The sequence below is a fragment of the Lithobates pipiens genome, unplaced genomic scaffold (genome assembly GCF_037356315.1).
Source record: "Lithobates pipiens isolate NorthernLeopardFrog02 unplaced genomic scaffold, aLitPip1_a1.2 Scaffold_18, whole genome shotgun sequence".
NCBI classification, from domain to species: domain Eukaryota; kingdom Metazoa; phylum Chordata; class Amphibia; order Anura; family Ranidae; genus Lithobates; species Lithobates pipiens.
The window spans coordinates 605,873,144-605,898,546 of NW_027507758.1; the positions used below are offsets into that span (position 1 = coordinate 605,873,144).

Sequence of the window (25,403 nt, forward strand, 5' to 3'; positions counted from 1 at the left end):
TGTGTGGAGTCTCTGGTGGCTATGTGGAGTCTCTGGTGGCTGTGTGGGGTTCTGGTGGCTGTGCAGAACCCCTGGAGGCTATGCAGGGTCTCTGGTGGCTATGTGGGGTCTCTGGTGGCTATGTGGGGTCTCTGGTGGCTATTCTGGGTCTCTGGTGGCTATTTTGGGTATCTGGTGGCTATTTTGGGGTCTCTGGTGGCTGTGTGGGGTCTCTGGTGGCTGTGCAGGATCTCTGTTGGCTATGTGGGGACTCTGGTGGCTGTGTGAGGTCTCTGGTGGCTGTGTGGAGTCTCTGGTGGCTGGGCGGGATCTCTGTTGGCTGGGCGGGATCTCTGGTGGTGGTGTGGGGTCTCTGGTAGCACCAGGGATGATTGACAGTGTCACTCAGCCTGCTGTCAGGTCTGGCATGGAGTCAGTGGCTAACAATATTGGGAATGTTGCATGGATGGCGACGGGGTGGGGGGCTGACTCCACCCCCTGAAAAATGCCACCCCAGGCAAGCACACTCCATGTTTGCCTTGTGGTATATGCGCCCCGTGTAAGGGGGGGACTCTGCTGGGCACACATGGCGCATATAAGGGGAACCCTATTGGGCACTCCTAGATGTAAGGGGGAGCTCTGCTGGGCACTCCAGGATTTAGGGTGGGACTCAGATGAGCCATCCTGGATGTAGAGGGGAGCTCTGATGGGCACATGTGGATTAGAGTCGCCACCTCATCCTTTTAAACTGGAACACCTTTGAATTACACAGGTTCTGAGGCTAATTAAATGTAGATAAAGGCACCAAGTGAGTTTAATTACCACCTTAATCAGCTACAGAACCTGTGTACTTAATATGTGTTCGGGTGTAAAGGGATGAGGTGGCAACCATAACGTGGATATAAGGGGGACCCCGCTGGGCACGCCTGGATGTAAGAGGGGACCCTGATGGGCAGTCCTGGATTTAGGGTGGGTCACAGATGAGCAATCCGGAATGTAGAGGGGAGCTCTGATGGGCACATGTGGATTAGAGTCGCCACCTCATCTCTTTAAACCGGAACACCTTTGAATTACACAAGTTCTGAGGCTAATTAAATTCAGATAAGGCACCAAGTGAGTTTAATTACCACCCTAGTCAGCCACAGAACCTGTGTACTTAAATTGTGTTTGGGTTTAAAGGGATGAGGTGGCAACCATAACATGGATATAAGGGGGACCCTGCTGGGCACTCCTGGATGTAAGAGGGCACCCTGCTGGGCAGTCTTGGATCTAGGGTGGGTCTCAGATGAGCAGTCCTGGATGTAGAGGGGAGCTCTGATGGGCACACGTGGATATAAGGGGGACCCTGCTGGGCACTCCTGGATGTAAGGGGGGACTCGAGTGACACTCATGGATGTAGGGGGGGCCCCTTTATAAAAATATATAATTTTTTTGCCATGTGAATATGTGTGGAATATATGGTGCGGCCCTCCTACTGAAAACTCTGGAGACCCCTGGTATAGGTCTGGCAGTGATTGCTGCCATTACAGCAGAGACAGAGAACAAATCACATCTCCGCTTTGTAACAATGTCTCAGAGTATAGAAGCTGTTATAAGCTGGGAAGGATTTTTGACACAGCTGGCACCATAACTCGATACAATGTATATTCAGTCATTTCTCTGCTAGGAGGACAGAAATCGCAATCAGTGAAGATCTGCCCTCATTTGAGCCTAGACACCCACTGGCAGATATTGTGGGACATTGGATATGCCAAGCTCCAGTGTGGTAAGGAGGTCTTTGGTTATCTGCTGGCTGCTTACGGAAGGGGATCATTACAAAATGACATACTGTATGGGCAGGCTGACATTGGGCTGATCACGTAATGCGTTACTTGTAGTCATGGCCTCCTACAGAGGCAGAAGCTTCCAGCGCTAATCCTTCTTCAGGAGACGTTAATGTTAATCGGGTCATCGGCTGCTGGGGATTAGGGTCGAATCTCTGCCACTGCGCCCGGGCTCTTCTATAACAAACGCTTCATCTCTGTTTGAAATACGTGCTGTTTTTTTTTTTTTTTTACAGACGGAACAAAAAAATGGGGGGAGATATACTAAAACTGGTGCACACGTAATCTGGTGCAGCTGTGCATGGTAACCAATCAGCTTCCAGATTTTATTGTGAAAGCCTAACAACGAGCTGAAGTTAGAAGCTGATTGGTTGCTATGCACAACTGCACCAGATTCTTTTTTTTCTTCAATAGTTTTTTATTAGTTTTAAAGTTTAACAAAAATGAAAGAGAGAATGTGTAAGCCCTTGTACACACGGTCGGACATTCCGACAACAAAATCCGTCGGATTTTGTCCGACGGATTTTGTCCGAAACTGGTGTTGCATACACACGGTCAGACAAAGTTGTCGGAAAATCCGTGATGACGTTATTTAGTTACGCCGGGACTACGTTCAGGTTAGTAGCCAATAGCTTTGGTCTAGGAATTTGATCTGAGCATGCGTGGCACTTTGTCTGATCGGACTTCTCTACAAACGATCGGACAAAGTCCAATCGGGTCATGTTGTCGGAAATTTTTTATATCCAGCTCTCAAACTTTGTTGGTTAGACATTCCGACGGAAAAAGTCCGCTGAAGCCCACACACGGTCGGATTATCCCACAACATTTTCCATCGGAATTTCCGACCGTGTGTACAAGGGCTTACAGAATTTGTTAGTTACAAGTATTCGTTACATTCAGAGATACAGGTAGTTCTCCAAGATTGGAGTACGTTAAACCAAAATAGGAACAGAACAGTAAGCACAACATGTAAACCTAGTTTAGGTTCGTAATTATGAGTTACTATCAAGGTTGTTCGGTTTCTAGGAATCCACCTGGACCAGAGGATCCACTCTTTTTGTGCCTGCCCCGCTAAACCTTTACTGGAGGCAAACATGAGCTCATAGTTATAGTATGGGTTGACCAAGTCTAAAGTGGTTTCTGTGGTAGGTATCTGGTTGGATTTCTAGAGTCTGGTCCGGCTCAGTCTTGTGGCTAGAAGAACATTTGTTGTCACCTTCCTCATTGGGCTGGGCATTGTTTCGATTGCCAGGCTGAGTAGTGCTGGTACCGGTGTGGGGGAAATCTGGCTATGTGTGATGTCTGAAAGTATGTTAAAGATAGTCTTCCAATATTGTTGTGTAGCGGGTGACATTTTGGACAAAGTGTCATTCATATGTAAATTTAGTTTTTTGCCTCAGAACGGTAATGGGGTCCTGAGGGTTAATTATGTAGGTTAACTTTGACATCCGTTTGGCTGGGCTGTGTTAGCCCTTGAACACGCGGTCGGAGATTCCGACTACCAAATCCGTCGGAGTAATTCCGACGGATTAATTCCGGAAGAGGTCCGGAAGTGATGTTGCATACACACGGTCAGACTAAGTTTTTGGAAAATCTGATTGTACATAACGTGATGACGTTATTTCGTTAGACGGGACTACGTTCAGGCTAGTAGCCAATAGCTTTGGTCTAGGAATTTGATCTGAGCATGCGTGGCACTTTGTCCGTCGGAGTAGGCTACACATGATCGGAGTATGTCCAATAGGAGCATTTTGTCAGAAAATGTTACCGGCAAGTTGGAAAACTTGGTCCGTCGGATACTCCGACGGAAACAGTCCGATGCAGACCACACACAGTCGAAATATCCGACAAAACGGTCTGATAGGACACATTCCGTCGGAATCTCCGACCATGTGTACAAGGGCTTAGAGTTCTGTCTGGTCATGTGTATGGTGAGGTGCACATGACAGGCCAGAACCAGGCCTGGTTGGACGTTTTGGGTATCAGCTTCCTCTGAGCCAATCAGTGGGTGTGCTGGGCCCCCGCTGAGGAGTCTGGGGAGGGGTACTTAAGATGTTGAGATCACGTGTTACGGGTGGTTCGTTCGTGAGGCCCGAGCGGTCTGTTCCTGATTCTGGACCGGGGTAGCCCCGCAAGGGGTCACGGGAGCGTTTGTCGCTCTGCAACATGCTTCGGTTGGCTAACCCCAATAGACCCGCCTAGTCTGGGGTAGGGATCCGTCTGTTCCCGAGTCTCGGAACCGGCTGGTCCAAAGCGCAGTAACTGATGGAGGATTCAAGGCATCCGGGTGTGCTATCGGCTTAGAGGGGCACCGCAGCTCGTGGAAGTGACCGGGGGAGGACTCTTCGGAGGAGGGCCAACAAGCTGGCATCCTGAGAAGTGCCTGTTTACTGCGTTGTGAAGGACATTGACGAATCCACTCTTTTTCCAGTACTTTCAAGGAGACAGAGAACGTTCCAGGTACTGAGGAAAAAGGTCCCTGTTCACTTTCAGTTACAACTTGTTCAAGGTCAGAGATTTCACAAGTTCTGAGTCAAGACGCTGATTGCATAAGCTAGAGATTTGTTCAGCCTTGAAATGCCCAGCTGCGAGTGGCTACTCTCTGGGTGGTACTAGAGACTTGTTATATATGCAGTTCAAGGTGCCTGAGTTTCTTCCCCCTTGCCCTCTGTTCCCATACGCGACTGTATTGTTGGATGTTACCCCTGCAAATAAAAACCTTTCAAAAGGACTTTTATGGTGTCAATGTTCAAAGTTGTTGGGTACCAACCCTGGGAACCTCTAGACGTGGAAGAGCAAGCCAAGCGGAGGTATCTGGTAAGCCCAAAAGTTAATGGCACCCTGCAAAGGGTTATGGCCGCTACAGTTGTATAAAGGTGCATGACCACAGGATGTGGAACTGCACCAGATTCTTCACGCTCCAGTTTTATTAAATCAACCCCAAAATGTGTTTAGAATGAAAACATGCTTCAGTGCTATGCAATGGTTGTGCTTGACTGCTTATTTTAGACCCAGTCATGTTGAACCTCTGCACTCCTCTATGCAATGCAGGCAGTTCACGGCTGGTGGAGAGGGGCCCGTCGGGATGCTGTACATGAATACATCACAGCACCCGGCCTCGGTACTCCTCACAAGAGCCCCCAGCCCTGATGCAAGCAGTGGTCTGACTCTTATGTTATGCAAATATCAAAATGCCTTCATGGGTGGGTGTCAGTCTGAAGGAAAGGGGGTTCCTAAGTTGGCTGTACCCTGTTTCCCCCGAAAATAAGACCTAGCGGGATTGTCGGTGATGGCTGCAATATAAGCCCTACCCACCAAATAAGCCATACCATGTTTCCCCAAAAATAAGCCATACCCTGAAAATGAGACCTACAAGGACTTTAACTAGGGCTTATTTGGGAGGTAGGGCTTATATTTCAGCCATCACCGACAATCACGCTAGGTCTTATTTTTGGGGAAACAGGGTATTTACATTAAGACTGCCCTGGGTAACACCCAATTGTGATGTTAAGACTCTATCATTGAAAGAACTAGGTAAAAAAAAAAATGAACAGGCAGGGACAGTCGGGCTGGGGGGTGAGCTGGGGGGTGAGCTAGATGATGCTGGATGTCCTCTAGCCAGGAAATAATTCAGGCTCTATATGACTTATTGCAGCTTCTAGTGCACATTGTGAGACATTCCCAGTGTGCAGTAAAAAATCAGATTAAGCCATGTTAAGCAAGACTGAAGGTGAGGCTGGAGGTCAGATTTCAGCCGGCCGACTCAATGAAAACAATACGCAACCTACATGGCTTCCTGTGAGCCTGCACTGTCACAGAGACATCATCACAGGGCATGCCATCATAACCATCTGGGCTCACAAAACCTCTGCTTAGAATGCCAACCCCTGAAATGAGTCCTAGGGGCTACTGCTGTGCTGTGAATAGGCTGCACTCTGTATGTTACATAGTTCTAACCCTCCCACTCTGTACATTGCACAATCCTAACCCCTGCCCTCTGTATATAACATATGTCTGATCCCTAAACTGTGTTCACAACACACTTTCCTGACCTCCACACTCTCCATATTACATAATCCTACACCCTGCATGTTGTATATTGCATACTCCCTAACCCCTGCACTCTGTACATAACATACGTCTGATCCCTGGACGGTGTTCATAACACAATCCCCTGACCCCCACACTCTTTATTTTGCATACTCCTATGCCCTGCATGTTGTACATTACATACCCCTAACCCCTGCACTCTGTACACAACGTACATCTGATCTCTAGACTGTGTCCATAACACACTCCCCTGACCCCTGCACTCTCTATGTTACATTCTCCTTAGCCCTGCATGTTGTACATTACATACTCCTAACTCCTGCACTCTGTACATAACATACATCTAAATCCTGGACTGTGTTCATAACATACTCCACTGACCCCCCCCCCCCCCCCACTCTATATGTTACATACTCCTAAGCCCTGCATGTTGTACATTACATACTTCTAACCCTTGCACTCTGTACATAATGTACTTCTGATCCCTGGACTCCTAACCCCTGCACTCTGTATGTTACACACTCCTGTATCTGTATTTTACATTTCTAATCCCTACACCTTTGTTGGGTTGTACATTACTTTTACTCCTGATCCGTGCACGTTGTACATTGCATACTCCTTACTCTGCCCACTATAGAGTACATTCCTAAAACCTGTACTCAGTTTGTTGGATTGTACATTAACTTTACTCCTGACCCCTGCATTCTGTTGTTTTATATTATTTTTTACTAGGGCTGTTACTGATTAAAATTTTCGTGTTCGATTAATCGTTTTCTTTTTTTTTAAATTGAATAATTGACTAATTTCGATTAATTATAACGCACATACAGATCCAACTACTTTTAGCTGATCTCCTTGCATTGCAACTCTGCATTAGTCAGTGATAAATGTGGTATACACTATATACAATCACCTGACACTAGTTAGTTTCCACAATCCATGACTTAACTTCACAGTTCACACAAAAACATTTTAAATTCAAACTGTAGCACTGATGTAAGTCATTTCTTTTCCACAGTAGCGTGACGATCCCTCCACCTCCGGTCTAACTAATCACTCTCACCTTATGGCATGGACCCTTGTGCAAACAGGTGGTCATGCAAGCGGGTATCAAAAGGGTTAACATGGACCATAAACTTCTCTCACGTCTCCTTAGATCTCAGCAAGGACTCCGGGTCATGGATAGAAAGAAAAGATCTAAGTGCTCACCACATAAGTGTAAGAATACATTTTTGTGTTCAAACACCAACTACTCACATAAAGATGATAAAAACACAGCATGTAAAGCCGACAATTGTGTTAGTTCCGTAGGACAGCAGTGGGTGACATCATGCGTAGCTCCTCCCCATACGCATCACCTGACTCCTCCTCCCTTCCCTTTGTTAGCAGACAGAGGCACTTGGGGAAGGGGAGAGGAGTCCAGTGACGTGGATGTCCATGATGTCACTGGATCTCCGACGGAACTCCCTGAAGACCTGGAAGCTGGCAGAGAGGTGGGTACCGATCAAAAGAATTTTGATCTATCAAAAAAATTTATCGATTAATCGAGGAATGAATCTTTAATTTCCACAGCCCTTTTTTTTACTATATGCTTACAATGCTTGTTTACAAATAAATAATACAGGCCAATGGATCCCCAAAGGAGTATGGGTTAGCTAAAGAGACAGAAATGCAGTAACCCCCTTAAAAAAAGCTAATCCTGGATCATTGGCTGTGATGTCAAATTTATTTTATTTATTTGTTTGTTTATTGCAGTTCAAAATTATTGTTCTTTTTTATTTTCTTACTATATTCATATAAAGTTTATTTTATAAATGAATAATACATCACAAAGGATCCCCAGAGGGGTATGGGTCCACTAATGAGATAGCAAAGTATTAACCATTTCTTGATTAACTGAATGGAAGTCACTGAAGTAAAAAATAAAAATAAACACGTGTATTATATATTTTCAATACATGCACATTTCCCCATGTTTTCACTATTAAAATAAATGCAACTACAGAAAAATACAGATTGAGCCTTCCAGAAATCCAATGAGCGCCTAACTTCCTGTGTTGAGCTGACAATGCTGCAGATACAGAAAAATACTCATTGATCCTGCCAGAAATGCAGTGCGCTTCTAACGTCCTGTAGTCATCTGACAACATTGTCTCCGGTGCACTGAAGCTCCAAGTAATGTAGTCACTCTGTCTGAGTTTTCCCCTGCTGGACTACAGAACCGCTTCTCCTCTTCCCATCTCCTTAACATACAGGGAGGTATTCCGCAGTTCAGTGGGCAGGTGGGGAGAAGTGGACAAGAAAGCCCTAGCAACCCCTGGAGGAACCCTAGTTGGGAATGGCTGCTCTAGAGGCTGTAGCAAGGAGGGGGAAAAAGGGAGGGGGGGGGGGCTCACATAAATAAATTGTTGCACAGCAAATCATTCATACTGTTCCAATGGAAGATGTAATTGACACTCTACAAAACCCTAGACATCAAGACCCAAGTCCCCAAGGCTCACAGCTATAATATTACGAGCAGGGCCATCTTTAATATTGATTGAACCCTGGGCAAAAATTTATTCTGCCCCCCCCCCCATGCAATTTCACTCTCCACCTGCTCTGAGACATACAATAAATAGAAGCAAGTCTAAAAATCAGTTTACCGTACCAGATCAGGCAGCAATTGTGATTGGTTGCCAGCGGTTACAGCATATCATTTCTGCTTACTGACTGGTTGCTAGAGGTTACAGCACACATTACGGCTCACTGATTAGTTGCTAGAGGTTACAGCAAATGATTTCTGCTTGTTAGTTGCTAGAGATTACTGTACAGTAATACTGCTCACTGATTGATTGCTAGAGGTTACAGCACACCATCTTCTCATTGCAGGGAAGCATGATATACATATGAATGCCGCCTTTATTTACATATCAATGCCGTTGGCCACATCTATTTGCTTAGTAATGCCGCCTCTATTTACATATGAATGCCAGTTATTTACAGGTAAACACAGGATCTGCAGGTGAGTCATCTGTACACAACAGGGCAGAGCTGGGCAGCATTAGTAGCAGCACTTCACACTGAGATATTGGGACACAGAACAGGACTAAAACTTCAAGGGACAAGGAAATTTAAACTGGGATAGTTGGCAAGTATGAGGCAGCTGCTTTGGGCCCCACAACAATGATAGAGCCCAGGGCAGCTTCCCCTTTTGCCCTGCCTTAAAGACGGCCCTGATTACGAGCACTGAAGAAGGAGCTTCTATACTAAAACGTGTTGTACTCACATGAATGAAGTGTTGCAGGACATCCCATTTACAGTGGTGAAAATAATTATTTGATCCCCTGCAGATGTTGTAAGTTTGCCCACTGACAAAGAAATGAAGGGTCTATCATTTTTATCATAGGTGTATTTTAAATGATAAGAGACAGAATATCAACCAAAATTTGATCCCTTACCAACCAACAACAATTCTGGCTTCCACAGACTGGCTACAATAGGTGCTCATGTGGTACACAGATTTGTCCTCTCAAATTAAGAAGGTGTTCGTTATGTGTATAAAAAACACCAGTCCGCAGAATCTCTTTCTTTCATTTAAACCTCACCACAATCATGGCCAAGACCAAAGAGATGTCAGAGCACATCAGTGACAAGATTGAAGACGTTCACAAGGTTGGAATGGGCTACAAGACCACCAGCAAGAAGCCTGGTGAGAAGGAGACAACTGTTGGGAGTCATTATTTGAAAATGGAAGAAAGACAAAATAACCATTAATGGCCCGTGGTCTGGAGGTCCATCCAAGATTGCACCTCATGGGGTAGGGATGATCATGAGAAAAGTGAGGGATCAGCCCAGAACTACACAGGAGGAACTTATGAATGATCTCAAGGCAGTCGGGACCACAGTCACCAAACAAATCATTGGTAACACAATACAACGCCATGGACAGGCAGGACAACATGGATATGTTCCTCTGTTCACTTTCCATTCAGTTGGCCACTTACCACCTCCATAGTGGTGGGCAACTGCAGTTTCCTTCCTCTAAGCCAGGGGTGCCCAACCTTTTGAAGAGCAAGGGCCACCTAAGCATCTTGGTAACCGGCCGCAGGCCACAATGAGTGGAGCGGGTGCATGCCAGCCCACTCTACTTTCTTTTTTTGTGTGGATCGGATTGGAGGTAGGCATTTGTAAATGGGCAAAAGTCCATTTACATCTGCTACTCTTTAGAGGTGAATGGAGGGTCCAATTGGGTCGGACTGACCGTGGGAATGGGGCCTATGGCTCAGTGCAGGTAACCCTCAGGTGCACTGCTCTGCATCTGTGGATCAGTTTGAAAGCAACCCAGTAACCACTGCAGAACAGATATGCCCATATATACACTGATTTTAGTAATAAACTTACTATTAATAACTTTATTCTATTCCATCACAGAGCAGGAGGTCGCGGGCCACATCAGCGGGCTTCGTGGGCCAAATGTGGCCCCCGGGCCACTGGTTGGGCACACCTGCTCTAAGCCCAAGTAGAACATCCATAACAGCCAGCATCTTGCAGGTTCCTCAAAGAAGGGGCGATCCTTATGGCACTCCAATCCCAAGGCCCAAAGGCCTGGGAAAAAGATAGTTGTTGCAGTGCCATCCTAACTAGGCAAAAGCCCAGGAGTGAAAAACATGTGTCAGGAAGTTCCTTTAGGCCTGTTGATGGGCCTTGGGGCTCCCTCCAAGCCTTCGGATTGAATAGAACAAGGGTCTTCAAACTTTCTAAACAAAGAGCCAGTTTACTATCCTTCAGCCTTTTTAGGGGCCGGAATGTGGCCACTGGGAGTAGAACATGTTTTGGTGTCAGTATTAATACTCCATTATTAATGTTCATGAGTGGAGTATTGCCCCATCATTGGTGTCAGTGGGAGGAATAGTGCCCCATCATTGGTGTCAGTGGGAGGAATAATACCCAATTATTGGTTGCGACTCAATATAGCCTAGTGTGCTGCTCACGGGTGCAAATCCTGAAGCATCCCCCACTGAGGGTGCTGACACAGGATGGAGCTCGTCCCAGCTCCTGCAAAAGCTCAAGTCAAAAATTAACCGCACATCCATGTTATCCTCCGACCAGGCCACACCACCAACGCATGTCGCTCCGTCTCTCAGAGCTTAGTCATGGGGGTTCATAGTACCCCATTGTCAGTGTCAGTGGAAGGAATAGTGCTCCACCCTTGGTGTCAGTGGGAGGAATAGTGCCCTTCTGTTGGTGTCATTGGCAGGAATTATGTCCCATTGTTAATGTCAGCGAGAGGAATAATGCCCTAGGACCCAAATAAAGGTATGCAAAGGGCCACATCCGGCCACAGGGCTACAGTTTGGAGACCACTGGACTAGAACTTCAAATATCCATAATTATTGAACTTTTGGACAATCGCTTTTTCTTAGCCCCATAAGCCAGTAAGTTCTTGTGAATTTTGTAGTTCTGCTGCAGTCAGAGCCCATTATGTCACCCATTGTTTTATGGTGATTCTCTCTTGCAAACAGCTTGATGGCAAAAAATGTAGAACTTGCTGAACCATTCTTTAATGCATTTGTTACCTTTTTACTAGAGATGAGAGAACGTCTGAGAAAGTTCCATCAGCTAAACTTTTTAAAAATTATCAAACCTACAAAATTTGTCATTTTCAAACTGTAAAGGCTCGTACACACCATAAAAAAATCGGGTGGACATTTTCTTCTGAGGAACCTTTGTACGATTTTCGTATAGTGTGTACACAAATTTCTACAGTCGATTCCGACCTTCTGAATGAAAATTTATGAAAGGGCAAGCTCTGAAATGTTTCTCGTAAAGGGAACAGAACGAATGATTTTCGTTTAATGTGTACTGTTTTTGTATGATTTTTGTACGAGAAAAATCAGGAACAAAGACTTTGTATGATCAGAAACAATAAACAGAAAAAAAAAAGGTCTGTCGTACGAGAATTTTCGTACAAATTTTCCTTCATTGTATCTGATTTTCTTTGAAACAATGAGGAAATTTGGACGATCTTTTGCCCCAATTTTCTTATTGTGTGTACCCCACTTAAGTCTCATTGAAGTTGAATCGAAACCAAACCAAAAACCAAAAAAAAAATGTATGGTTGTATAGAATGATTTGGACTGATGAGGCCAAAAAAACTCACTGAGACACTTCTGTTCAAATTTCTACTTAGGGATACTAGGATAGAAAGGTGGACCTGGTGGGAGTAGCAGTCAAGGTATCAGGCAACGGCAGAAGAAGATGGAAAGAAGAAACAGCCATTGGAGAAGTCTTTGGTGCCATTTTTCCAGAAGACTTTGATGTTTTTTAACTGTTTCTTTAAGATATTCTTTTTTATTTGCCAAGATAATGCAGTGGTAGGAATGAGATTGTTGGGGTAGGGGCAAAGTCTAATATCCTTGTGGTTATTCTCACAGTCATGTCAGAGGAGTATCCAATATATACAAAAACTAGTGTGTGATTCATTCTGCCAGGTGGACACCCATAATTGAGAGTGTACTATCCCGTTAAATAGCTTTGTGTCTTGTGATTGGTAAATAATCTTATCAGTGCTTGTTAAAGTTTATTCCTTCCCAATTTAATTTCGTCCAGATTTTATATCATACAGTGCCAACATATTTAAAATAATGCAGCCTTTCTTAACCATGGTTCCTCACTGACTGCTAAGGGGTCCTTGAATAATTAAAAATTCATGATAGATCTGTAACCACTGACACCAATGATCTTTTTGGCTATCTTTAAGGGACATTCTTCCCGGTGTTTACCAATGTAAGGAGCATTCTTCCCATTGATCACCAATATAAGGCACATTCTTCCCACTGATCACCAATGTAAGGAGCATTCTTCGAACTGATCACCAATATAAGGGACATTTTTTCCAATGACCACCAATGTAAGGGACATTCTTCCCACCTACCACCAATGTAAGGAGCATTTTTCCCACTGACTACCAATCTAAGGGACATTCTTCCCACTGATCACCAATGTAAGGAACATTCTTCCCACTGATCACCAATGTAAGGAACATTCTTCCCACTGATCACCAATGTAAGGAGCATTCTTCCCACTGATCACCAATGTAAGGAGCATTCCTCCCACTGATCACCAATGTAAGGAACATTCTTCCCACTGATCACCAATGTAAGGAGCATTCCTCCCACTGATCACCAATGTAAGGAGCATTCTTCACACTGATCACCAATGTAAGGAACATTCTTCCCACTGATCACCAATGTAAGGAGCATTCTTCAAACTGATCACCAATATAAGGGACATTTTTTCCAATGACCACCAATGTAAGGAGCATTCTTCCCACCTACCACCAATGTAGGGAGCATTCTTCCGACTGATCATCAATGTAAGGAGCATTTTTCCCACTGACCACCAATGTAAGGAGCATTTTTCCCTCTGAACACCAATGTAAGGAGCATTCTTCCTACTGACCATTAGAGATCGGCCGAACACCCCCCGGTTGGTTCACAGCAGAACTCCTAAACAGGGGAAAAGTTCTGCCCGGAACCGCAAACTCCATTGAAGTCTATGAGAAATCAAATGTGCCCATTTTGAAGGCTTATATGCAAGTAATTGACCATAAAAAGGGTATGAGAGTCTGGGTACTGCCCTGGGGGACATATATCAATGCAAACATTTTTTTTAAAACAATTGTTTTTTTTTTTTTAGGAGCAGTGATTTTTAATGATGCTTAAAGTGCAATAATAAAAATGAAGAATTCATTTAAATATAGTGCCTTGGGGGTCCCCATAGTCTGTCTGTAAAGTTGCGCATCTGTACCACGTATAGAACATGAAAAATGTTACATTTATAAAGGTAAAAAAATCAAGTCAAATCACATTTAAATTGAATTGTTGTTGCAATTGCAGGGACCCGGCCATTTAAAGAAAAATAAAGAAAAAAAGTGGGGTCCACCTCACAGTCCATACCAGACCTTTTGGGTACCAGGTGCTAGGCACCACACCTTTGTGATGTCAACAACCCAGCATGCACTGGTTGGTGATGTCACAAGGGGGCCCCGCACTTACCTATATAAGAACTGTCTAATGGCAAGACAGCCATTTGGTGGTTTGCTTTCACTGTGGGTGATACATTTTTGTTCTTTTTTTGGGTCCGGTGGTGGCAGCGGCATCATAATTACGATGGATCTACATCAGGGGACATTGTTTTTTTTGTTTTGTTTTTTAATAAAGGAATTGTCAAAAACTGCCTCTGTGTTTTTATAAATTTTTGACACTTTTTTGGTGAACGGTTATGGTATCTCATACACAAAGCTTTGCCCAATCAGGGCGCAGAATGCACTGTGCAGCGTGCAGTGTATTGCAGGACATTCGGCGGGGAGAACAGCTGCCGGACGTCCTGCAAATTCGGGTATTCTCCGAACAGGGCAAACAGCCAATGTTTGGCCCAAACTCATGCTTTATTATCAGTACCAGGATAGGTTCATCCAGTGCCCAGGGCAAGGATGCAGAACTGTGCTTCCTCCCCCACTGGTAATGCATGCCTTAGAATAGGTTTACGTCTCTGTATCTATTCCCTGTCTCTTGCTCCTCTGTGCCCAGGAAATTTTTCCCTCCTGTCCACCCCTTGTCCTTGCCCTGAATATAATACTCGAGCCCTGATGAAGGAGTAGTGTTGAGCTTCTGAAATGTGTTGGCTTACCTATTGTTATTATTGACTCTTTGACCTGGTGTGGTGCTGCTTCTTATTTGGTTGGACTTTTCTCCAGACTCCACCTTTCCTTGGGGCTTGTGATGCAAGACAGCTTGATTATTTTGACGACTTTTCATAATTTTGGATTTTAACAATAAGAGACCCAGCAGCTCATAAGTGTATACCTTTGAGTTAATTGACCATGTTCTCTCCACGCTCATTGTACAATTTTATTTTGGTATACCATCAACTAGATGCAATTTTATTTTGGTATACCATCAACTAGATGCAAGGGCCTGCCTGATTTGATGCATTTAGGGTTTGTCCTTATATTAGATGTCTTCGGTAAAGCTATAGCAGATTTTGTAGGGATTTTAAAATCAGGTTGTATAGTGTATGGCTAGGTTAAGTCAACCTAGTTGGAGCTTACAGAGAGCTGAGGACTCTCTCAATGCCCCCATGTAACAGTGTTGGGACAACCACTAAGAACCAATGCTACAACATGACAGGATGCTTCTCCATACCTGGAAAAGTGCTCAATTATACCTAAAGAACATGCTCCTCCACACCTGAAGAACATGCTCCTCCACAGCTGAAGAACATGCTCCTCCACACCTGAAGAATATGCTCCTCCACACCTGGAGATCAAGCTCCTCCATATGCTCCTCCACACCTGGAGAACATGCTCCTTCACACCTGGAGAACATGCTCCTCCACTTGGAGAACATGCTCTACCATACCTGGAGAAGTGCTCCTCCACACCTGGAGAACATGCTCCTTCATATCTGGAGAACGTGCTCCTTCCCAGCTGAAGAACATGCTCCCCAACACCTGAAGAACATGCTCCTCCACACCTGGAGATCATGCTCCTCCATATGCTCCTCCACACCTGGAGAACATGCTCCTTCACACCTGGAGAACATGCTCCTCCACTTGGAGAACATGCTCTACCATACCTGGAGAAGTGCTCCTCCACACTTGGAGAACATGCTCCTTCATATCTGGAGAACGTGCTCCTTACCAGCTGAAGAACATGCTCCCCAACACCTGGAGAAGTGCTCCTCCGCACTTGGAGAACATGCTCTTTCATACCTGGAGAATGTGCTCCGCCACACTTGGAGAACATGCTCCTCCATCCCTGGAGAACACGCTCCCCCATATCTGGAAGCACTATGTATGTACTTCTGGAGACAGTGCTACTAAGTAAACCTGTTGCTTTGGCCTTAATGGACAAAGCACATAGTTTCTATAAAATGACAAATTATGATCACTATATGACATCCAGGAGATAATTTATCAGCAGGAATAAAATATTGAGGCATGCAACAGTCAAAATCCTTTCAATAACGGTGCTTGTTCACAACAAGACAATATAAAACATATGTATCTTAGGGGCAAAGGTACCCCCCCCTCCCCCACATAAATCTATCCCCTATTTTGTAGACGCTATAACTTTTGCACAAATCAATGAATACACGCTTTGCGTGATTTTTATTACCAAAAATATGTAGAAGAATACATATCGGCCCAAACTGAGGAAAAAATTAGCTTTTTTGGAAAAAAAATGGGGCTATTTATTACAGCAAAATGTACAAAATATTGTGTTTTTTTCCAAAATTGCTGCTCTTTTTTTGTTTATAGCGCAAAAAATAAAAATTGCAGAGATGATCAAATAAAACAAAAAGAAAGCTCTATTTGTGGGTCAAAAAATGACATAAATTTTTGGTACAATAGCGCACGACCGCGCAATTGTCAGTTAAAATGACGCAGTGCCGTATTGCAAAAAAATGGCCTGGTCATTGAGCAGCCAATTCTTCCGGGGCTGAAGTGGTTAATAATGATGTTTGTTTACAATAAGACAATACAAAACCTCCAGCGCGTTTTGGCGTACAGATATCTCTCCCTTTTTCAGGAGCATGCAGCTGTTTATTTTGCTCCTGGGCGCATTTCTTGTTTCATCTTTCAAATGATTATTGTTGGCGTTTGAGTCATTTCGAGTCTTCCTAATTACACACAATATTTTGAGCTTTGAAGAATGGAGAGATACCTTCCAAACTTGTAGCCTGTTTTATATTGCCCTATTGTTAGTAAACACCATTATTTAAAAGACTTTGGCCTGTTACTCCTTTGTGATGGTGCTCTCATTGGACTTTTTTTCATGTAGATTCCCAAGTTTAGGTTCCCCATTCAGGGTGATTGTGTTGTTTTGAGCTCTCGTGATTAAACACAATATTTTGAGCCTTGAAGAAGGGGAAGATACCCTCAAAACATGTTGCCTGTTTTAGATTGTCTTATTGTTAGTAGACACCATTAGTTACAAGACTTTGGACTATTACTCCTTTGTGCTGGTGCTCTCATTGGACTTTTTTAATGTCGATTTCCAAGTTCAGGTTCCCCATTCAGGGTGATTGTGTTGTTTTGAGCCCTCATGATTAAACACAATATTTTGAGCCTTGAAGAAGGGGGAGATACCCTCAAAACGTGTTGCCTGTTTTAGATTGTCTTATTGTTAGTAGACACCATTAGTTAAAAGACTTTGGACGGTTACTCCTTTGTGCTGGTGCTCTCATTGGACTTTTTTAATGTCGATTTCCAAGTTCAGGTTCCACATTCAGGGTGATTGTGTTGTTTTGAGCCCTCATGATTAAACACAATATTTTGAGCCTTGAAGAAGGGGGAGATACCCTCAAAACGTGTTGCCTGTTTTAGATTGTCTTATTGTTAGTAGACACCATTAGTTAAAAGACTTTGGACGGTTACTCCTTTGTGCTGGTGCTCTCATTGGACTTTTTTAATGTCGATTTCCAAGTTCAGGTTCCCCATTCAGGGTGATTGTGTTGTTTTGAGCCCTCATGATTAAACACAATATTTTGAGCCTTGAAGAAGGGGGAGATACCCTCAAAACGTGTTGCCTGTTTTAGATTGTCTTATTGTTAGTAGACACCATTATTTAAAAGACTCTGGACTGCTATGCCTCGTACACACGAGTGGAATGTCCGACAGAAAAAGTCAGACGGAAGCTTTTCACCCTATATTCCGATCGTGTGTATGCCCCATCGGACCGTTTAAGTCGAAAATTCTGAGGGACCTAGAAATAGAACATGTTGTAAATATTTCCGACGGAACCAATTGCTATAGGGAAAACCGCTCGTCTGTATGCTGTTCCGAGGGACCAAAAACGACACATGCTCTGAAGCAAGTATGCGACGGAAGCTATTGGCTACTGGCTATTGTACTTCCTTCTTCTAGTTCCGTCGTACGTGTTGTACGTCACCGCGTTCTTGACGGTTAGACTTTGGTGTGATCATGTGTACGCAGGACAGTTTCAGCGGAATTCCGTTGGAACTCCGTCGGAAAAACCTAGTAAGTAATAAATAAGTAAAAAATAAAATAAAAAACTCTCTTTGCATGGTTCATTGGAGCATATTCCAATAATACCCAATCACATGTATAATTTTGGGTAAAATAAATAATAAAAAAATTAAAATTCTCTGTGCATGGGTCAGTGGAGCGCATGTCAGTATTACCCAATCACATGTATCATTTTAGGCAAAATAAATAAATAATAAATAATTAAAAAATAAAATAAGACTTTCTCTTTGCATGAGTCAGTGGAGCACATGTTAATATTTTCCAATCACATTTATCATTTTAGGTAAAATAAATAAATAAATAAAATAAAAATTTCTCTTTGCATGTGTTGTGGGAGCACTCATGTCAGTATTACCCAATCACATGTAACATTTTGGGTAAAATAAATAAATAAGTAATAAATAAATAAAAAATTAAATGAAAAAACTCTCTTTGCATGGTCAATATCATCCAATCACATTTATCATTTTGGGCAAAATAAATTTGCATGGTCAATACTACCCAAACACATGTATCATTTTGAGCAAAGTAAATAAATAATAAATAAATAAAAAATAAAAAAAATAATTTCTCTTTGCATGAGTCAGTGAAGCCCATGTTAATATTTTCCAATCACATGTATCATTTTAGGTAAAAATAAATAAATAAATAAAAACAAAATTCTCTTTGTATGGGAGCATATGCCAGTATTACCCAATCATGTGTAACATTTTGGGTAAAATAAATAAATACTTAATAAATAAATAAAAGATAAAATAAAAAAACTCTCTTTGCATGGTTCATTAGAGCATATGCCAATAATACCCAATTACATGTATAATTTTGGCTAAAATAAATAAATAAATTAAATAAAAAGTTCTCTTTGCATGGGTCATTGGAACACATGTCAGTATTACCCAATCACATGTAACATTTTGGGTAAAATAAATAAATAAGTAATAAATAAATAAAAAATAAAATAAAATAACTCCCTTTGCATGGCCAATACTACCCAATCACATGTATCATTTTGGGCAAAGTAAATAAATAATAAATAAATAAAAACTAAAAAAAAATTTGTCTTTGCATGAGTCGGTGAAGCACATGTTAATATTTTCCAATCACGTGTATAATTTTAGATAAAATAAATAAATAAATAAATAAAATAAAAATTTCTCCTTGCATGTGTCATGGGAGCACATGTCAGTATTACCCAATCACATGTAACATTTTGGGTAAAATAAATAAATAAGTAATAAATAAATAAAAAATAAAATAAAAAAAACTCTCTTTGCATGGTTCATTGGAGCATATCCCAATACCTTCAGAACTTCTCCAGAGCCTCTCCCATCCTCTGGATCATCCCCTACCCTGTCCACCTTTAGGAGATTCCTGAAAACTCATTTATTCAGGGAAGCCTATCCCACACCCACCTAACAACTGTCCCTGAGCCCATCAAATCATTCTCTGCAGCTATTACCTTTTGTACCACCACCCCCTCCTTTTAGAATGTAAGCTCTACGAGCCGGGCCCTCCTGTACCTTCTGTATTGAACTGTACTGTAATTGTGTTATCCCCCCTATACATTGTAAAGCGCTGTGTAAACTGTTGGCGCTATATAAATCGTGTATAATAATAATAATAATAATAATCACATGTATCATTTCGGGCAAAATAAAAAATAAAATAAGAATTTCTCTTTGCATGGGTCAATGGAGCACATGTCAATATTACCCAATCACGTGTAACATTTTGGGTGAAATAAATAAATAAGTAATGAATAAATAAAAAATAAAAATAAAAAAACTCTTTTTGCATGGTCAGTATTACCCAATCACATGTATCATTTTGGGCAAAATAAATAAATAAAAAAATAAAATAAGAATTTCTCTTTGCATGGGTCAGTGGAGCGCATGTCAATATTACCCAATCACGTGTAACATTTTGGGCAAAATAAATAAATAAGTAATAAATCAATAAAAAAATTAAATAAAAAAGCTCTTTTTGCATGGGCAATATTACCCAATCATATGTATCATTTTGGGCAAAATAAATAAATAATAAATAAATAAAAAATAAAATAAAAATTTATTTTTGCATGGGTCAGTGAAGCACATGTCAGTGCTATCCAATCACATTCATCATTTGGGTAAAATAAATAAATAAATAAATAAATAAATAAAATAAAATAAATTAAAATGAAAATCTCTCTTTGCATGGGTCAGTGGAGCACATGTCAGTGCTATCCAATCACATTCATCATTTGGGTAAAATAAATAAATAAATAAATAATAAATAAATAAAATAAATTAAAATGAAAATCTCTCTTTGCATGGGTCAGTGGAGCACATGTCAATGCTACCCAATCACATTCATCATTTTGGGTAAAATAAATAAATAAATAACTAATAATAAATAAATTAAATAAATAAAAATCAGTGGAGCACATATCAATATTACCCAATCACGTGTAACATTTTGGGTGAACTAAATGAATAAGTAATAATTAAATAAAAAATCAAATAAAATAAACTCTTTTTGCACGGTCAATATTACCCAATCACATGTATCATTTTGGGCAAAATAAATAAATAAAAAATCAAATAAGAATTTCTCTTTGCATGGGTCAGTGGAGCTCATGTCAATATTACCCAATCATGTGTAACATTTTGGGTGAAATAAATAAATAAGTAATAAATAAATAAATAAATAAATAAAAAAAAACCTCCTTTTGCATGGTCAATATTACCCAATCACATGTATAATTTTGGGCAAAATAAATAAATAATAAATAAATAAAAAATAAAATAAGAATTTCTCTTTGCATGGGTCAGTGGAGCACATGTCAATGCTATCCAATCACATTCATCATTTGGGTAAAATAAATAAATAACTAATAATAAATAAATTAAATAAATAAAAATAAAAATCTCTCTTTGCATGGGTCAGTGGCGCACATGTCAATATTACCCTATCACATTTATCATTTTGGGTAAACTAAATAAATAAGAAATAAATATAATCAAAATAAAAAATAAAATAAAAAACTGTCTTTGGAGGACATGTCATTAATACCCAATCACATGTACTGTATCATTTTGGGTAAAATAAGAACTCTTTTAACTGCCTTTAATAAAGCAATTGCAAAAGCCTGGGCAGCCTAAGGGCCAAAAAACACCTACTGTATGCAACGCAACATGTTGCCTTATTGCACATATTACTCCAATGCACATTAACGCATTCATTTTGAATGGCACCCCAACACGCTAATCTCTGACGCACATACATTGGGGTGCACAATCATGCATTCAATAAAAAAAACTGCATGTTAATTTTTTGGTCTGTTCTCGTATGTTGGCAGAATGCCCGTCAACGCATGGCACAACATGCATGGATACAACACATAGGAACGTGTAACTTTACTAATTTACTTGCGTTTCTGTGTGTCGCACATAGGGCAGTCAATTCACGTCAAATGGGCAAGCCCTAGGCGTGTTTGTCGCCCCCCCAAAGAAGCATCTGCTCCTTTTGGGCAACAAGCTTTGCCGTGACTCTGTTACGTAACGATCGCAGCAAAATTGCACCACATTTGGGGTGCCATTAAGATTGACTGGCACCGAAAATGGGTGTTGCATGTTTGATGAGGATTTGAAAAAGCAAGGCGATTCTGCCGGCGATTCCAACTTGCCAAGTGTGAATGGGGCCTTGGTGGGTCCTATGTCATGTAGTCTGTGCCTGTGTCAAACATTATTGCTGAGATTCCATCGTTTTCAATTAGCACAGAGTTTGGAGGAACAAATACCATATAAATTCAAACTATATCTGGGAAAAAAGAGGTTGAGGTCTTTCCCACATAGAGTATATGGGTACTTGCACATGGGGGCTGCCATTGCTATTCTGAAGATGCCAGTTGTCTGGCTAGTACACTGACCAATTGGGTTCATTATGAATTCACAGAGTGGTGCGAAAGCTTCCATGTGTGGGATTATGACTGAACACCCCCTAAAGGTGACCATGCCACAGTGATAGAAAGCCCAGGTTAGCCTATGATAGCTACACCACCTCCCTCCCTGGGGTGAAGGACCATATATAGCACCACTTGCCTCAGGACCAGAATATGGAGTGACGTAGGCCTTCTCTTCCTGGGAACATATCACATTCGTTGAGAACCCAGTACTAAATAATTTTTGGTCAAGGATTTGTGCTGCAAACTAGTCATTCTTTAACCCAAGATTTTGTATTTTTTTGGGGGAAAGGTGCGGGAAAAGTTTGACTATTAAGGTGCACAGCTTAATCCCCAGGACCTCTTCCCCTGACTCTCCACCCTTTAATAGGATAGCTTGGCCACAAGAAGAGAGCTAGGTAGAGGAGGAGCGCAGTGCACCCCCCTGCGTCCATTAACACAAATGCCCACTGGTCAGTTGAACCCATTGGTCTGGAGGGGTGGCCCATGGGGTCAAGAGAGGCTGACCAGTCTGGCCTGCTTGGTCAGACAGTGCGGAAAAGGTCGACCATAAAGGGGTACAGCCGCCTCCCCGAAACCTCCCCCTCTGACTTTCCATCCTGAATGGGACCGCTTGGCTACAAGGAGAGAGCAGAGTAGAGGAGGAGGAGGGCAGTGCACCTCCTTTGCCCATGAGCAAAAATGCCCACTGTTCAGCTGAGCCCATTGGTCTGGAGGAGTGGCCCGCAGGGTCCGACAGTGCTGGGCATGAGGGTGCACAGCTGCCTCCCTGGGACCTCCCCATCTGACTCACCACAATGTATGGAACAGCTTGGCCACAATGAAAGAGATGGATAGAAGGGGAGAACAGGTGCACCCTCTCTGCCCATGAGCAAAAGTGCCCACTCTACAGCTGAGCCCAGCTGAGCCCATTGGTCTGGAGGGGTGGCCCACAGGGTCAAGAGATGCCAGCCAGCCTGGCCTGCTCAGTCAGAGGATACAGGTAAAAGTCGACCATGAGGGTGCTCAGCTGCTTTCCCAGGACCTCCCTCTCTGACTCTCCACCCTGAATGGGACAGCTTGGCCACAAGGAGTGAGCCAAGTAAAGGAGGAGGGCAGTGTACCTCCTTTGCCCATGAGCAAAAATGCCCACTGGTCAGCTGAGCCCATTGGTCTGGAGGAGTGGCCCACGGGATCAAGAAATGCTGACCAGCCTGGCCTGCTCGGTCAGATGGTGCGGGGCAAGGTCAACCATGACCAGGGCCGGGACAAGGGGTGGGCAGGAGGGGAGCTGCCCTGGGCACCAGGGCGGGCCGCAATAAAATTGGGGAGAGGGGATTTGCGTTAGGAGGGGGAATTTGGGGGGCAGCGGGGTGTAAGAATTGTTTAATAAGGGGAAATTGGGGGGTGCTAGGAATGCTGATTTAGGAGGATTTGTTTTGAGAGGGGGGGTGGCGGGAATAGGTTTTGTGATAGGAGAGGAGATTGGGGGGGAAGGGTTGTGCTAAAAGACATGATATACTAAAATGAGTAACGGATTTGTGCTAGGAGAGGACATTTTTTTTGGGGGGGGGGGAATTGTGCTAGTAGGGAAAATTGGGGGGGGTGAATTTGTGCTAGGAGAAGGTATTGGGAAAGGGGATGTGTACTCGGAGGGGAAATTTGAGGAATTCGAAAAATAGAGGTTTTGTACTAGGAGGGGTGATTTGGGGAGGTAAATTGAATTTGGGGGGCAAAGTTTTGCGCGGGCAGGGGGGATTACAACAGGGAGGGGGATCTGTACTGGGAAATGTATGCTTTGGGGGTAAGCATGCACATTAGTGCTCAGTTTTGCTTTTTCTGAGGGGTTTGCTGACACATAATACTCATACATGTCAGGGGGCACAGTTTGGCATGTTTGACTTGGGTTTTAGATGACCTTGTCCTGGCACTGACCATGAGGGTGCACAGCTGGCTCCCTGGGATCACCCCCTCTAACTCTCCTCCCTGAATGGGACAGCTTGGCCACAAGGAGAGAGCCAGGCAGAGAAGAAGCCCATGACAAAAATGTCCACTGGTCAACTAAGCCCGTTGGTCTGGAGGGGTGGCAAGAGGTGCCATCCAACCTGACCTACTCGGTCAGAGGGTGCCTGAAAGAGCGGACCATGAGGGTGCACGCCTGCAGCCCTGGGACCTCTCCCAATGGCTCTCCACCCTGAATGGGACAGCTTGACCACAGGGAGAGCTGGGTAGAGGAGGAGGGCAGTGCTCCCCCTTTGCCCATGAGAGGGAAACAGAGGAGGTGGGGAGTTGAGATGGAATCTTATGGGCCTGGTAGCCAGCTGAGCTCTAGGCAAGAGGGGGCATTGTGCTGGAAGCTTAAGAGTCAGCAGCCATATTGGCCTGGGCAGGGTGAGGGAGTCAAGCAGAAAGCTTAAGGACTCCCATCCAGTAGGGCCCAGAGCTGAGAGAGAGTTGGGGGTCAGAAGATTAAGGGGGAGATATGTACAGCTCAGAGGACAGAGACAAGAGGAAAGAAAAAACAGAAAGCACCTGCATTTGTATCAATTGTAGAGAACCAATGGTTACATTCATCTGCTAATTCCCTCTAGCATTTTCTAAGATCGGTACATTCTTTCTAGTAGCTGCAATGTGGTATTTACAGCTCTGAACATTCATTCCGAAGAGAAAATGGCCTAAAAATATTTTTTAAAAAAATATTCCAACGTGTGTGCAGATTTACTCCACAAATGGCTGCACAAATTGGTTGTAAACACCATGAAGTCATCATAGATCTCTGAAGGTTTTCATCGGTAAAGGGTCATCACCACTAATGGTTCCCAGTTTGGACCACTTATTACAGCTGTAACAAATCACATTGATGGTTTCATGGATTCTTCATAGAATTAACAAATGATTGAAAATGATCTCACTGAAGCCCCTCTGGAATCTCTTTGTTGGCCTAAACCTCTCCGACACCAACCAAAACCCAAAGTGCCCACCTTGGGCTGAGTGCTCCTTGAGGTAAAATCCAATCCTAAAGAGTACAATGAAAATAGAAGCAGCTGCAATCCTCATAAGTTATATCAGAACGTCTTACCTTATTTATAACCTCATCAGTAGATTATTTGGTGCCTGGGAAGTAATCCGCCTCGGTACAGGTCACTGCTCCACCACCATACTCCGGGTCCATTTTCAGAAGAAGGTTTGCTCAGATCAACAAAAAAAAAAACAAGAAATAATCAAGAAAAAGGTTCTTGCAATGAGGCTTGGTGAGGATCCTTCCTGGTTCTGGGCATCTTTGCTGATCCACATGGAAAAGGAATCTGATTCCCTCTGAGTGGTCACTTTGAAATGGATTATGATGACCAAAAGCGGATTACAGGGGGAGCCATCTGTAGGAGAGATAATTAACTAATAGGGTTAGTGAGACTATTTCCTCGCTGTGCTCGAATGCTGACGACCAGAATATCATTCGCCTGCAGGCCTCTATCTCTTCATACCTTATTGAAGCTCCACCGTCCCCAGGCATGGACCTTTTTATCATTTTTATGGTCTTCATGACCAGGTGTACACAGGGCCGGGACAAGGGGTGGGTAGGAGGGACGGCTGCC

General features: G+C 43.0%; 1 protein-coding gene across 1 annotated transcript in view; it reads right to left on the reverse strand.

Annotated features, from left to right (window-relative positions):
- Positions 1-24,977, reverse strand: part of RP1L1 (RP1 like 1) — a 99,250-nt gene extending 74,273 nt beyond the window's left edge. Inside the window, exon 1 of the mRNA XM_077489274.1 lies at positions 24,890-24,977. The gene's annotated coding sequence lies outside the window, so the exon portion shown is untranslated. The remainder of the gene's footprint in view (positions 1-24,889) is intronic.
- Positions 24,978-25,403: the final 426 nt, after the last annotated feature.